The sequence below is a fragment of the Lepidochelys kempii genome, chromosome 8, assembly GCF_965140265.1.
Source record: "Lepidochelys kempii isolate rLepKem1 chromosome 8, rLepKem1.hap2, whole genome shotgun sequence".
Lineage (NCBI taxonomy): Eukaryota > Metazoa > Chordata > Testudines > Cheloniidae > Lepidochelys > Lepidochelys kempii.
The window spans coordinates 63,600,550-63,617,252 of NC_133263.1; the positions used below are offsets into that span (position 1 = coordinate 63,600,550).

Below are 16,703 nucleotides of genomic sequence, written 5' to 3' on the forward strand. Positions count from 1 at the left end.
GAAGTGGGACAATGTTCCACCACTGGTGATGGAGAAGTAGGTGTTTCATTTGTTTAAAGAAATGGTCATGCTACCCCATTTTCTTTCCTTCCCTTAGTTCATAGAATCTTAGAATCATAGACTTTAAGGTCAAAAGGGACCATTATGATCATCTAGTCTGACCCACAATGCAGGCCACGGAATCTCACCCACCAACTCCTGTAACAAACCCCTAACTTGTGTCTGAGCTATTGAAGTCCTCAAATCGTGGTTTAAAGACTTCAAGGTGCAGAGAATCCTCCAGCAAGTGACCCATGCCCCACGGTGCAGAGGAAGGCGAAAAACCCTCAGGGCCTCTGCCAATCTGCCCTGGGGGGAAATTCCTTCCCGACCCCAAATATGGCGATCAGCTAAACCCTGAGCATGTGGGCAAGACTCATCAGCCAAACACCCTGGAAAGAATTCTCTGTAGTAACTTAGATCCCACCCCATCTAACATCCCATCACAGGCCATTGGGCATATCTACCGCTAGTAGTCAAAGATCAATTAATTGCCAAAATTAGGCTATCCCATCATATCATCCCCTCCATAAACTTATCAAGCTTTCTCTTGAAGCCAGATATGTCTTTTGCCCCCACTGCTTCTCTTGGAAAGCTGTTCCAGAACTTCACTCCTCTGATGGTTAGAAACCTTCATCTAATTTCAAGTCTAAACTTCCTGATGGCCAGTTTAGATCCATTTGTTCTTGTGTCCACACTGGTACTGAGTTTAAATAATTCTTCTCCCGCCATGGTATTTATCTCTCTGATATATTTATAGATAGCAATCATATCTCCTCTCAGCCTTCTTTTAGTTGGCTAAACAAGCCAAGCTCCTTGAGTTTCCTTTCATAAGACAGGTTTTCCATTCCTCAGATCATCCTAGTAGTCCTTTTCTGTACCTGTTCCAGTTTGAATTCATCCTTCTTAAACATGGGAGACCAGAACTGCACTCAAAATTCCAGGTGAGGTCTCACCAGTGCCTTGTACAACGGTACTACCACCTCCCTATCTCAACTGGAAATACCTCGCCTGATGCAGTCCAAGACCACATTAGCTTTTTTGACGGCCATATCACATTGGCGGCTCATAGTCATCCTGTGATCGATCAATACTCTGAGGTCCTTCTCCTTCTCTGTTACTTCCAAGTAATACGTCCCCAGTTTATAACAGAAATTCTTGTTGTTAATTCCTAAATGCATGACCTTTAATCCTATTTAATTTAATCCTATTACTATTACTCCAGTTTACAAGGTCATCCAGATCTTCCTGTATGATATCCCAGTCCTTCTCTGTATTGGCAATACCTCCCAGCTTTGTTCATCCGCAAACTTTATTAGCACATTCCCACTTTTTGTGCCTAGGTCAGTAATAAAAAGATTAAATAAGATTGGTCCCAAAACCGATCCCTGAGGAACTCCACTAGTAACCTCCTTCCAGTCTGACAATTCACCTCCTAGTGTGACCCACTGTAGTCTCCCCTTTAACCAGTTCCTTATCAACCTTTCAGTTTTCATATTGACCCCCATCTTTTCCCATTTAGCTAATAATTCTCGATGTGGAACTGTATCAAATGCCTTACTGAAATTGAGGTAAATTAGATCTACTGAGTTCCCTTTGTCTCAAAAATCTGTTACCTTCTCAAAGAAGGTGATCAGGTTGGTTTGACACGATCTACCTTTTGTAAAGCCATGTTGTATTTTGTCCCAGTTACCATTGACCTCAATGTCCTTAACTACTTTCTCCTTCAAAATTTTTTCCAAGACCTTGCATACTACAGATGTCAAACTAACAGGCCTGTAATTACCCGAATTGCTTGTTTTCCCTTTCTTAAAAATAGGAACTAGTTTAGGTGACTCAGCTTCCCCTATAACTCCTGCCATTTTTTGGTCACCTGAATCAATATTTTCCAGTGACATTCTTTCTTGTATGTGATCGACAAGAGCACTTCTCACATACCAATCCCTTTGCCAGTCTTTCCTGCTCTCTCCTATATGTGCCAGTAGAAAACACATAGTGCTAGATGATCGATGCGGTTAGCGCTTCCAGACTTTTAATATTAATACCTAACATTTGATATTTAATGTTACTAATGCTTATTAGTCTCACTCAACGCCTGTTCCTGCTTCTATTTGAGTGAGCCTATTCATGTCTTTAGTACCAAATCAGATCCTTAGGTTATGTCTATACTGCAATAAAAAAACTCAAGGCAGCAAGTCTCAGACCCATGTCCTTGGTTAGTCTCAGACTCTTCTGCCTCACATGGTCTCAGAGCCTGGGCTCCAGCCTGAGCCTACATGGCTATTTTTTAGCTCTGCAGCCTCAGCCCCACAAGCTGCAGTCAGCTAACCCAGGACAGCCTCTACCATGCCACGGGTCTTTCCTGATAGTCTAGACATACCCTTAGAGATCTTTACCTCTACACATAGTAACTAAACGTGTGCACTTTTTTGTTTGTTTGGTTTTTTTGCTGTGGGGGAGCGGGATCAGCAGAATAGATTCCTTTCCATCACTTACAGAAAAGGATCTACCTCATTGCTGCCCACCCTGTTTGGGGGTACATGGTTTCCATGATGGGGAGGAAGTCTGAATTCAGATTTCAGCTCATGTGGGTGGGTGGGGGAGTAATCTACTAGGTCTAGTACCCCAGGTGACTGGGGGTGCAAAGGAGCATACTCTTCACCTCTGGCCCCAGCTTTGTGTCTCTCTCTTCCCTGCTGCTGCAGAGTGGCACTGCCTTTTGGGGGGAGGTCTTAAGAATCTCTGACCCTCATTTCACCCTGGCTCAAGGTCTATGAGGTACCAAACCCCTGGCAGCATCCCCACTGCCCCACAGTGCACTTCTGCCACCTCTTCCTTGCTCCTCCTCCAACAAGATAAATACCCTGCTCAAGTGACAATGAACACCCTATTCTTAAGAGGGCTTAACAACCAATTGTGTTGGTTAGGAAGATGAACAAATCACCTGAGTTCTAGTAACCAGTAACTGACACAATTCACTGATTCAAATGTAATTATAAATCCAACACAGATTCAGATTACTGTGTCTGCTCTCTGCACTTCGAGCAATGAACTGCCACACTCGAATACAAAGAGTTCCATAAATAATTTACTGAAACTAATTGACCCTTTGAAATTAATTTAACACTTTTTTGATTGAGGTTTGGATCATTTCGGATGGCTTTTGCTAATTATTTCATAACTTTTACCAGCAAACTTTTGTCAGTTTCAGTAACCGTCACACAAAACAAATAATTGTCATGTTAAAAATTTTAGGTTCAATGTTTTAATTACATTTTGTAAATTCTTCAGTGTAAATCAGAGATCTTTCCAATGAACTAACCATGGGTGATTAGCTTCAGACTCAAGACCTTGTGGGGCTGGAATATCTATATAAAGCTCTTTCTGTTCTCTATGTAAAAACTTGCTGATTTATCAGTTTTTGCATTTCTGCACAGCATGGAATATTTTGTTCTATTTTCAATTGTCTTGGTCAACTGACTACAAAGAGCACAAAATAGCAATACAAATCTGGAAAACATCTGCAAAAAAGATGCCTATATTTAAACATTTTATTTCCAATTTGAAAAAATGTATCTTTTGATGGTTTGTGTGTTTTTCCATAAGAGTTATATAGCAGGTATATACAATAGCTTCTAGAAGGTCGTATTCTAGGTCTCTGTTATAGGTATGTATGAGCTTGATAGTGCATGTTGCTGAACACTCCTGGGAGGCACTGAACCTCATGAGCTCCTGTTGAATTCACAAAAAGAAAAGGAGTACTAGTGGCACGTTAGAGACTATCCAATTTATTTGAGCATAAGCTTCCGTGAGCTATAGCTCACTGCATCCGATTAAGTGAGCTGTAGCTCACGAAAGCTTATGCTCAAATAAATTGGTTAGTCTCTAAGGTGCCACAAGTACTCCTTTTCTTTTTGCGAATACAGACTAACACAGCTGCTACTCTGAAACCTGTTGAATTCAGTGGGAGTTAAGGTGCTGAGTACCTTGCAGGATCAGGCAGCATGGTGTATGCTACCAGGGAATGGAGAATAAAAAAACAATATGGGCAGAGTTAAAAAATGTTGGTCTTTTTTCTGTTTGCAACTCAGCTTGATGCTTTTTCCCATTTGTATTTCCATAAGACTTGGTTTGGTGAGGTTGTATATGTATACTTTGCTGCAGTTTCACTGTAATCACAGGGGATAGGTGGGATACATGGGGAGGGAACCACATAACATTTTAGATTATGGACTGGAGCATGAGAAAGTGACATAATTTTTAAAAGGTGTTTACACAGTAAATATTTAAACAACCACTGTACCATAGGTGCCAACTCCGGGGCTGGAGCACGCACAGGAAAAAAAAAAAATCTGGATGCTCAGCACCCACTGGCAGCCTCCCCAATCAGCTCTTCCCCCTCCCACCTGCACCCTCAGCGCCTCCCGCCCAACAGTGATCAGCTGTTCAGCAGCAAGCAGGAGACACAGGTGGAGGGAGGGTAGGAATGGGGCAGGAAGAGATGGAGAAGGGGCAGAGCGGGGGCAGGAAGGCAGGTGGGGTTTTAGGGTGGAGTGGGGGCAGGGTCTGGGGCAGAGCAGGTGTCGAGTACCCCCCAGCAACTGAGAAAGACGGAGCCTCTGTACTTTAGAAGGAACTTCGGTGTTTCTAATGTCAGAGTTACTTGAAAGAAAATAGAAGTGTAATCAAAATAGCAAAGGGCCACATCCTTTCCCCTACACAGAGAGCAAACAGCGCGGAGAATCCTCCCAGAGAGCACCTAGCACAGCTGCTCCAAGCTCACTATTGCTGCCCTAAAACTGCAGTTGCCTTTATTGTCAGCTGCACCACTCCCTTATGCTATGGAGTTGGCCAGTAGATATGCATTGTAATTGTTGACTTTTTTTGACCCAAGTGTCTCATCAGAGTTTAAGGCTCTGAGGATGCTCCAGCTGGGGGTAGAAATTGACTATTGAGTCTGGAATTTTCTTTTGATGCAATCTTGTTTAATTACAAGATTGTATCAATTTGTACAATTGTTTGTACAATTAATGTACAAACTTCTGCTTCTCCAAATGCAGGAGGAACCAAAACAAAAGCATAGTTTCTTTGAAAGTAGCCTCAAGCCTCTTTATAAAACACCAGACCCAAAAACTCACTAGAGTCATACACTGGCTTATAGGATGCTGCTTGGCTTTCTTGCTTTTTGCCTCTGTGTCTCTGTCTCCACACCCAACTTGTTGTCTCTCTCTGTCTCACACACACCGACACACCCCTGGTCACAATACCCAGTGGAACACCTTGTGTACATGGTGCTAATTTCTGGGTAGACTATATGGTGTGTGGAAGCAGGCCTCCCAGTTCAGGTAGACAGACACACACTAAAACTGTTTGAGCTAGCATGCTAAAAGTAGCAGTGTGGATGTGGTGGCATGTGTAGCAGTATGGGCTAGCTGCCAGAGTATACTGTAGGGTTGCCAACTTTGTAATATTTAAAAACCAGGCACTCCGCTAGAAGTGCCAGAACCTCCCTTGCCCCTCGCATGCCCTGACCCTTCCCCTATTGCTTGCTGTTTTATCCTCTCCCCCATTCCCCTTTACCTGCGTTGGGAGGGAGTCTCCTGCAGAGCCAGGACTGGGAGCTGCAATTGCCCAACACAGGTAGGAGGCAGCCCTGGCTGAGTAGGGGCTGGTGTGGGTGATGACCCGGAACCTCCCCGCCTCCCTCACCTGCAGTAACTGGACTTTGGGTGTCCAGTCAGATGTGATCGGACAATCAGGACCCCTTTTCAACTGGATTTTCCGGTCGAAAACCAGGCACCTTGCCACCCTAAGTACATGCCCGCCTGACCTCCTACAGGCAAAGAGTGGCTGGCCCGTGCTGGCACCCATGCTGCATTCTCTACAATGCTATTTTGAGCATGTTAACTCAAGCAGAACTATCCTGTCTATCTACCCATGCTGGGACGCAAATACTCCCAGCTGCAGTTTAGATATAGCCTATTAGGCCTTGTTTTAGGTGTGGCACCTTAAGTGTTTCTTACAACTATCTTAAGTGAAGGATGCATTCACCCATCAGTTTTACCTCAACCTGCAATGAGGTTTCACCCAGTTCACAATATTATTGATTAAACCACCTCTCTATACTTGTGCAAATAGAGTCACGGTACAGGGATTATGGGGTACAAGCTCTCATGCATGAACTCCTTACCACCTGCCCCCATCTCCACTGTGAAACTGTAGTAGTTCCCCTAAAATATCCCCAGAGGAGGAGGCAGGATTTCTCCCCCAGGAAGCATGTACTGGAAAATAATAATACAAAATCATTGTTTTTTGTATCTCCATAAATATAAATGGTACTTTTCCCTTAATGACTGTTTCCATTTTACTGCAACTTCCCACCAGGGAGTTATGTGCTAAACATAATCAGCGGATGATTGCATGAGGGAGGCTGAAGTCTTTATCAGCTGTGTCATAAATATAAAGGGAAGGGTAAACCCCTTTGAAATCCCTCCTGGCCAGGGGAAAGCTCCTCTCACCTGTAAAGGGTTAAGAAGCTAAGGGTAACCTCGTTGGCACCTGACCAAAATGACCAATGAGGAGACAAGATACTTTCAAAAGCTGGGAGGAGGGAGAGAAACAAAGGGTCTGTGTCTGTCTGTATGCTGGTCTTTGCCAGGGACAGAACAGGAATGGAGTCTTAGAACTTTTAGTAAGTAATCTAACTAGGTATGTGTTAGATTATGATTTCTTTAAATGGCTGAGAAAAGAATTGTGCTGAATAGAATAACTATTTCTGTCTGTGTATCTTTTTTTGTAACTTAAGGTTTTGCCTAGAGGGGTTCTCTATGTTTTTGAATCTAATTACCCTGTAAGATATCTACCATCCTGATTTTACAGGGGGGATTTCTTTATTTCTATTTACTTCTATTTTTTATTAAAAGTCTTCTTGTAAAAAACTGAATGCTTTTTCATTGTTCTCAGATCCAAGGGTTTGGGTCTGTGGTCACCTATGCAAATTGGTGAGGCTTTTTATCCAACATTTCCCAGGAAAGGGGGGGTGCAAGTGTTGGGAGGATTGTTCATTGTTCTTAAGATCCAAGGGTCTGGGTCTGTAGTCACCTAGGCAAATTGGTGAGGCTTTTTACCAAACCTTGTCCAGGAAGTGGGGTACAGGGTTTTGGGAAGTATTTTGGGGGGAAAGACGCGTCCAAACAGCTCTTCCCCAGTAACCAGTATTAGTTTGGTGGTGGTAGCGGCCAATCCAAGGACAACGGGGGGAATATTTTGTACCTTGGGGAAGTTTTGACCTAAGCTGGTAAAGATAAGCTTAGGAGGTTTTTTTCATGCAGGTCCCCACATCTGTACCCTAGAGTTCAGAGTGGGGGAGGAACCTTGACAAGCTGTTTTAAAGTATTCTGTATTGAATCTTCTGTACAATAGAATTTGTGGTACTTGGGTTGTGCTCTTCTTAAAGAATATCCAGGCTATCAGACCATGGTGTTTGGGCCTCTGGGTAGGGCTTTACTTGTTCATGTATATAGGGTTAGGGAATCACTTTTTAACTATTTAATGGATCAACACAAGATTTTTATGTCCAGTGTACACATCACAGAATTCATCCACAAAAGATAGCCTTTACTTTTGGACAATACATAGAAACTGGATGCATGTCTGACAAATGGTTGGTAGGACTGTCTCATAATAGTCTTATTTTGATGCTTCTGATGTAGTAACTTCTGATACTCAAGGGATGATATTGACCTCCTTTGTTACAGTGTTTAAGGGGGCAAGGATATCACACGTTGATTAAACACTATCAGTGGTTTCATGGCTGTGGAATGCCCAAAAGTCATCCCAAAAGTATGGATAGAGAGAGATTCCCTGCATTACAGAAACAAAGTTCACTGATATAAATTAATAATCATTGGAAGAAATAGAAGCCATCCGAGAAACTGTTTGACAGGGAATTGTACAATTCCCCCATATAGCAGCATAATTCATTCCAAATTTCATGTAACATACATAAAAATTTATAAACATATTTTGCACATTTGTATATATAAAATGTTTTACATGGCATCTTTTCACTTTGAAGACAACAAACCCTTTAATAAATAATGGACCAAGTCCTCCTCATTGCTGAATGGAGATGGACCCAAAATTCACAAGGCTAGACCAGAGCCACTGAGGCCTAGTCCACACTAGAAAAAATTTGCCAGTAAAGCTATACTGGCAAAACCCTCTTCATATAGCTGCAGTTATACCAGAAGAGGGGGAAAAAAAAAGGGGGGGGGGGGGAATGTTCTTGCCAGCATAGCTTATACTGGTTTGGCAAGCAAAATACATGAATGGCTATGTTGTCTGGGCTCTATGGTATCAGTCCCCAGCTGTCAAGGTTCCTCCCCCACTCTGAACTCTAGGGTACAGATGTGGGGACCTGCATGAAAAAAACCTCCTAAGCTTATCTTTACCAGCTTAGGTCAAAACTTCCCCAAGGTACAAAATATTCCACCCTTTGTCCTTGGATTGGCCGCTACCACCACCAAACTAATACTGGTTACTGGGGAAGAGCTGTTTGGACGCGTCTTTCCCCCCAAAATACTTCCCAAAACCCTGTACCCCACTTCCTGGACAAGGTTTGGTAAAAAGCCTCACCAATTTGCCTAGGTGACTACAGACCCAGACCCTTGGATCTGAGAACAATGAAAAAGCATTCAGTTTTCTTACAAGAAGACTTTTAATAAAAATAGAAGTAAATAGAAATAAAGAAATCCCCCCTGTAAAATCAGGATGGTAGATACCTTACAGGGTAATTAGATTCAAAACATAGAGAACCCCTCTAGGCAAAACCTTAAATTACAAAAAAGATACACAGACAGAAATAGTTATTCTATTCAGCACAGTTCTTTTCTCAGCCATTTAAAGAAATCATAATCTAACACGTACCTAGTTAGATTACTTACTAAAAGTTCTAAGACTCCATTCCTGGTCTATCCCCGGCCAAGACAGACTATAGACAGACCCTTTGTTTCTCTCCCTCCTCCCAGCTTTTGAAAGTATCTTGTCTCCTCATTGGTCATTTTGGTCAGGTGCCAACGAGGTTACCCTTAGCTTCTTAACCCTTTACAGGTGAGAGGAGCTTTCCCCTGGCCAGGAGGGATTTCAAAGGGGTTTACCCTTCCCTTTATATTTATGACACCAGCAATCAACAGGAGTGAATAAATTCAGCGCCAACTTCTATTCTATTTACAATAAGCAACCAATAGCAATGTAATTCCAGGGGGAACTCAGGCATGAGGATTTCCCTAGAGATCTTTGGACGTTAATTGGCAATGATGGCCAAGTCCCCTAAGGATAACTCTTTCTCAAAGCCCAAGGACTCCTTCCTCCCCCACCCAGGTAGGTGTGATGGTAATGAGTGAGATATGAGAGACAGAGAGAGTACCCTGTAGTGCAACTACCTCAGTTTTCAGGGCTGCACAAGGATGGACACTGCAAAACAACAACAGTACGGCAAAGGGGAAATTCTGCCCAAGTACAGATGTATAGTAACACTTTCAAAAATACAGTAGTCCCACTTTCAACAATGATTTACAAAGTTAGGAGCCTAAGTCTTATTTTGAAAGTCAATTTTGAAAATGGAATTTAGGGTCCTAGGTTACTTAATTGCTTTTGAAAATTGTACCTGCAGTGACAAATCAAAAGCTATCCAGTATTTGCTTAAAGTCCTTAAATACTTTAGCATAGAATGGATAGAAGTTAATATATCATTTTCTGAAATTAGGAAGACAAATTGACTTATGTGTTTCTTTAATATGACTTTTCTTTTGAGGAAACCATAAATTTTCATGAAGTTGAATCTAATCACTTGATTCAGAAACATGTTGGTTTCCCCTCCTCCCCCTCCTAGTTTAACAATCACAAGGTGAAAAGGAGTACTTGTGGCACCTTAGAGACTAACCAATTTATTAGAGCATAAGCTTTCGTGAGCTACAGCTCACTTCAGTGAGCTGTAGCTCACGAAAGCTTATGCTCTAATAAATTGGTTAGTCTCTAAGGTGCCACAAGTACTCCTTTTCTTTTTGCGAATAGAGACTAACAGGGCTGTTACTCTGAAACCAATCACAAGGTGCTTTCCTATTGAAATGGCAAAACAGAGCCTCACTCAATAATTCACAGGATGGCAGATCAAATGACTGTGAAAGTGAGTACTGAGATTTACATAAGGGAATTGCTCAGCAAAAGCCATCAATCACTATGACAGCCAGCAGTGCAATTGTCCAGCTAATGTGTGGAGGTGTTGTAAATGATCTGAATCCCTTTCATTTACAGATAGGTGGTAACTCTTTCTTTTATTTGAGTAGTAAGCACATCAGAAGGGAAACCTGATTTTTCTTTAATCCCTTAAGTGTCTTTTTCGAAGACCAGTACTTACAGTTGCTGATATTTAGCTCAGAAATTCTGGCTTGAAAATATGCACTGTATAAAAATGACCCAGACTGTTTTTCCTGACATAGAAACAGTTCTTGAAATGCACTAATGGAATCTACCTACACATATTATTAACTGTGTTTTTACAAAAAGGAGAGGAAAAATGGTATTGGGAAATACCAGTTTCTGTTCTAGTGTTAAAGAAAATACAAAATATTTGTTATTGGAATAACAAATGGAAGAATTCCAAAATGTTGTGTTTATTAATAGTATTTCAAATCTGTTTGGAGTTCAATAATTTTTAGTCTCCATTATAGAAATAACATACTAAACTTGAAAGCTTCTGAAATCATATCCACTTTGTATACTGTCCGACATTAAATCTGGTGAGTCAATAGGATAAAATGTCAGTGCAAACTGAAATGACTGCTACATAGTATGGTGACTTGCTCAAACATCAGACAGTATACTAGGTTAACAATTTTGCAGAATAATGTGTGCTTCATAGTCTTAATCAGTAGTATCAGAAATGTTCACTGCAGGTGAAATTCATCCCAGTACGGAGGCCTACTAAAGGTTCTATGCATTTTTTTAAATGTTTCTTAAGTGTAAAAGTGATTAAGGACTTAAATGATGCATAGTCTTTTTTGGGTTCTCTGTCCTGGGATAAATTTCACCCTGTTAGTAAAAGATGCACAGTTTCAAAAATCATCTATGTATTTTGCTCTTAAGAAAACTAAGAAAAAGTTGTTCCACTGAACTACTCATTTTTCTTCAATTAGGGGCATCTTCTTTGTAAAGTAATTAAGGCCTGTGATATTAAATTTGGCCTGTATCATTAGCTATCATTGGTGAAGACTTCATAGAACAGCTCAGGAAGGAAATTCCAAGCTTGTATTTGTTCTTTTGATCTTGGGCTGGACCTTCATTTAACTCAAGGCAGTATACAGGAATAATCTGCATGTTGGACTGTGGAGGGATTTGGGGGGAGAGGCAGAGGATATGGGATTGCTAGCAAGAATGAGCAGGAGAAAAAGACTGAGTTTTTGTAATGCTAATGTGCACTAGTCTGGAGGTTCTTTCCATAGTACCACACAATTTAGCCCAGTATGTCTCTTCACAGATTCCTGTGCACATTGCATTAAGGCTCCTATTCAACAAAGTACTTAAATAAATGCTTACCTTTTTAAATATATGCTTAAATTGAACATATTTAAGCACATGTGTAAATGCTTTGCTGAATTAGAGTCAAATTCTACCCTATATTGCACTCATGGAACTGAATTTTTACCTTTTGACTTTACTGGAAAATTCAGTGGAATCCATTGCTAGTTTTTTTTTTTTAAATAAAATTCCTGTCTTTGAAATTCTAGTATTATCTGATCATTCTGTGACCCGTATATAGACTCCAGATACAAAATTCTCATGAATAGACTCAAAAAGAAAAGGAGTACTTGTGGCACCTTAGAGACTAACCAATTTATTTGAGCATGAGCTTTCGTGAGCTACAGCTCACTTTATCGGATGCATACTGTGGAAACTGCAGAAGACATTATATACACAGAGACCGTGAAACAATACTTCCTCCCACCCCACTCTCCTGCTGGTAATAGCTTATCTAAAGTGATCATCAAGTTGGGCCATTTCCAGCACAAATCCAGGTTTTCTCACCCTCCGCCCCCCCACACACAAACTCACTCTCCTGCTGGTAATAGCTTATCCAAAGTGACCACTCTCTTTAAAATGTGTATGATGATCAAAGTGGGCCATTTCCAGTACAAATCCACGTTTTCTCACCCCCCACCCCCTTTTTTCAAAAAAACACACACAAAGAAAACCTGGATTTGTGCGGGAAATGGCCCAACTTGATGATCACTTTAGATAAGCTATTACCAGCAGGAGAGTGAGGTGGGAGGAGGTATTGTTTCATGGTCTCTGTGTATATAATGTCTTCTGCAGTTTCCACAGTATGCATCCGATGAAGTGAGCTGTAGCTCACGAAAGCTCATGTTCAAATAAATCGGTTAGTCTCTAAGGTGCCACAAGTACTCCTTTTCTTTTTGCGAATACAGACTAACACGGCTGTTACTCTGAAACCTGTCATTAATAGACTCATCACTGTATCCATGAACTAACAAGGGCAGCAAAAATAAAGACTTTTTTTCCTCAAGTTAAATGATCTCTCCAGGTTGTTAAGCATCTTTATGCCTTCAGTAAATTGGATATTTTCAGTTCTTGAGCATGTTGTTTTTCAACCTAATTAAAGGTACTAAGAACTGATGTTTACCAGACTTTATGAAAGCAGGAACATTTTATTGGCTAATGTACAGGTACATTCAGTGAATCTTTAAAGCTCGTGGGTGTGACAACTACACTTCATGTAGGATAAATGTAAAAAGCAATTGAGCTACTTTATGGAATAAGATAATTGAAACAGGAGTCACCACCCAAAAGACAGGTCATGTGCAAGTTCACTCAGGATTCTGAGCTATCTAAGCAGTAGGGGTTCACTGGTGCTGAATGCAAACAAAGGAGCCAGGTACTGTTTGATGGAGCTGTGTGTGAGAGAGACAGAAGCAGCAGAAACTCCACAGAAGTGGACAGAAAGCTGTAGGAAGTCCCATCAGTTTCTCCCTCCTAATGGAAACAACCTACAAGGTTGTGAATATTGGCTAACCATTCAGGTCAAAAGGATAACAGTATGTTAGACAGAAAGGAGGATGAGACTGAGATGTCTAGTTAATCACACTGAGATTTATTATTTTACATTTACCTAAGACTTTTGGGCTAAACTGTGCTGTTTAGGCACAGACGTGAGTATGGGGCATCATTGGAGAGAGTAACAGAAACATTGCCCCATCTCAGCTCTAGCTTCTTCCTATCCCTTTGGGAACACACACCCAAGTTACATTAGTTTGTGTATCTAACCTTTTACATCAGGTTTTTTTCTTTTACATAACACTCTTTCCCATGTTTATCACATGGAGCTTAAAAAAAATCAACATAGCATGGACACAAAGAAATAGTTTTTGTATTTTTTTAAAAAGTGTCCCATATTAGTTTGTATTATGAAACAAAATACATCAGGAGAATAATTCTCCATCTCCACTCCCTACAGTAAGAGTCCATGCTACTGTCTGGCATTAATAACCTTCCCCAACAGGCTTGGATTTTAAAAAAAAAAAAATCTGTAGGCATAGGCAATGTATATGCAAGGACAAAAGATCTCCACACAGATTTTCAACAAATGTTGCTATCTTCTCCAGAACCTAAGCTTCCACTCCAAAATGGGCCAGATCCTCAGCTGTAATTCAAAATAGCTTTATTGACGTCAACAGAGACATGTCAATTTACAAAAGTTAAGGAAATGGCCCATGGTAGTGAAAATCGCCATGTCACGAAAAACCAATTCATTATTGTCTTTTTCAGTCTGCTGATGGACAGAATAAAACTGTGATACATGGTCATATTTTACCCTGTGTGTTTGAGCAAAACTTCCATTATCATAAATGGAACAGTAGATCCATGCACAAAACAAAGATGGAATGTGTTTCTAAGAAGAACCCCATTTATCTCAATTTAATTTTGAAGCCTATTTCTGGTCACCCATGCCAGCATTACTAAAGGAAAATAACAAGTTTTAAATATGAAAATAGCAGAACCATATATTGAATACTTTTTCTATCAGTTGCAAGACTGACCAAGCTTCTGACTAACCAAAGAACAGTGATGTTTACACTGTCTTTAGTTGCAAAGCAAGAAACTGAGTGCCTTGTAGAAATTTATGGATTTTAAGTACGCAAATATTTGTGATTCTAGGATTTACCTATGATTTAATAATACCTATTAAAATATAGAAAACTAGAGTACACTAGAAAACAAAAATAAGTATGCCAAAGGAAATTCCAGAAATAGCAACATCTGTTGGGTTCATACCAGTGCCCAACACGCCCTCCAGCTTCCCAGAGAGAAGGGCATAAGAGGGGGGCAGTCTTCAGTTCCTTCACTCTAGTTCTTTTGCTAAGACAGAATGTCAATTGCTAAGGACTTGGCAGTCGTAGGGAAGGAGGGCAGGTTGTGGAATACATGTTCACACACATCTGAAAGAACCACAGTTACTGTAGGAAAACTGATGTTCTTTGAGCGATTGTCCACATGTATTCCATTTCTGGTGACTCACTCACAAGCAGATTTGTATTCTGGAGGTGGTGCTCAGAGTCTATTGAGATTATGACTGCAGGACAGCTCTGCCAAACTGGTTTTTGGATCTGGAGACCTCCAGCAAGGAGGTAGATGCTCAGTCTACTGCAATGATGACTGTGGGACAGATCTGCCAAAGTGGACATGGGATTTAGAGCCCTCCAGCAATCAATAGTGATTGAAGGTGTGAACTGAACTACAGGTAGTTGCTCTACAAATCAATGAGATTGGGACACCCCACAGGGAATCAGCAGAGGCTGCCTGAGCTCTGGTGGAATGGGTCTTAATCTGTCCATGTGTGTCTGTCTAAGTGGCCCACCGTGAAGCATATTTTAACACAGTTTTGAGATCCATTTTGACATCCTTTGGGTGAACATAGGTTGACCCTTCATTATGTCAGCAAATGTAAGGAATAGTCTAGGAGAGTTCTTAAATGGCTTTGTTCTGTGTATATAGTAAGAAACAGACCTGACAACATCCAAGGGGTGGAGTTTAGCACCTCTCCATTTGGCATGAAGCTTGGGGAAGAAGACAGGTATGTGGATCATCTGGTTAAGATGAAAGTCAGAAACTATTTTAGATAAAAACCTTGAGTAAGGTCTTAGTCACTGTGCCATTTTGGAATACTGTAGAAGGTGGTCCTGCGATGAAGGCCTGAATTTCTCCCATACTACTGGCTGAGGTTTTGTCCTCAGATTCACAAGGTCAGTGTACCAAAAATGTCTGGGCCATGCTGGGCTATTATTATCATTAGTGATGTACCTGGCTTGACATTCAGGGGAATTTGGAGGGTGGGTATACATAAGCCCTATTGAGCCTGGGATCAGAAAAGCATCTGATAGAGAAGTGAAGGAAGTTCTGGATGACTCTGTGGCAGAGGAATGGTATTTCCTTAATGCTATATAGGCTCTGGAGCGGACTAGCAGGTTACTGGGGTACTGTGGGAGGTGGTCTGGACGGATGAACAGTCTTCTCACTTTCCAGTGCCAACAAATCACATTAAGAGCTCTACAAAAGGAAGAACTTAAGTTGCAACTCCCTGGATTTCTGGCTTCTTTATGAAAAGAAACAGCATATAGAGCATTTTCATGGTGTATGTGTTTTTCCCAGAAACAAGACAAGTCTTTTAGAATTCAAGTATTCCATTAATAGTTGATATACATGAATATTGGCTTTAGTATATAAAATGGGACTTGAACTCATGTCCTTTGAAAAGATGGTGGTGTGAATGATAAATAGTTTGAGAACCACTAACCTAAATAATACATCATGATTGACACTCACACATAAGTTACATTTTAGGCCTGGTGAGTTACAGATATAAATATTACAAAGACTTTACATTTACTCCTGCTATCTGAATTTAGGTGAACAGGGTGCACAAGAATGTCAGGAAAGAGGGATTTAAACAAAAATTAATATTGTAAGCTGTTTGCAGCAGAAAAATAGAACTATGGTCTGTCAAAAACAAATTCATGTTTATGTAGCACACCAATAAAACAGATGACATTCACAAATAAGTATGCAATATTAGTGTAGCATCAATTTTGTGACTACTCAATAATAGCTAATAACAGCTAAACAGTAACCAGCATTCCTAGAGACCACATTATGTAATCTCCCTTCATTAAATATTTCCAGAAACTAAGTGCTGAAAGTATTTGTAATATTCCCAAAATGTCTGCAGAATGAGAGTCTTTACGCAAAACCATACATCAATCATTCATAAGTGATAATGTCACAGTAAAAACAGTATAGGATTGGTTTAGACTTTTGCAAAAGAGGTGCAATCCACATTCTGTCAGATTTAATATTGTAGTAAACAAGATTCTTTATCTTAACACTTTCATGTTTTAATATAGTACCCAATATTGATAAATAATTTAAAGTAACAATTTGCTTTGCACTAATCCATGGGTATGAGTTTATAGTAAAAGTGCTGTCTGTTTAAAAATAACCAATAATCATGAAAAATATTAACAGCAATTCTAGTGTGATACAAAGTATCTGTAGCAATATTTACATTGTTTTCTTTTTATTATTCATACTTC

The 16,703-nt window shown here is 40.4% G+C and overlaps 1 protein-coding gene and 1 long non-coding RNA gene across 2 annotated transcripts in view; one reads left to right on the plus strand and one right to left on the minus strand.

Annotated features, from left to right (window-relative positions):
• The window catches only part of KCNT2 (potassium sodium-activated channel subfamily T member 2), a 286,523-nt gene that overhangs the window by 267,465 nt on the left and 2,355 nt on the right, over positions 1-16,703 (minus strand). The gene's annotated exons all lie outside the window — the stretch shown is intronic.
• Positions 1-16,703, plus strand: part of LOC140916561 (uncharacterized) — a 202,387-nt gene that overhangs the window by 185,551 nt on the left and 133 nt on the right. The gene's annotated exons all lie outside the window — the stretch shown is intronic.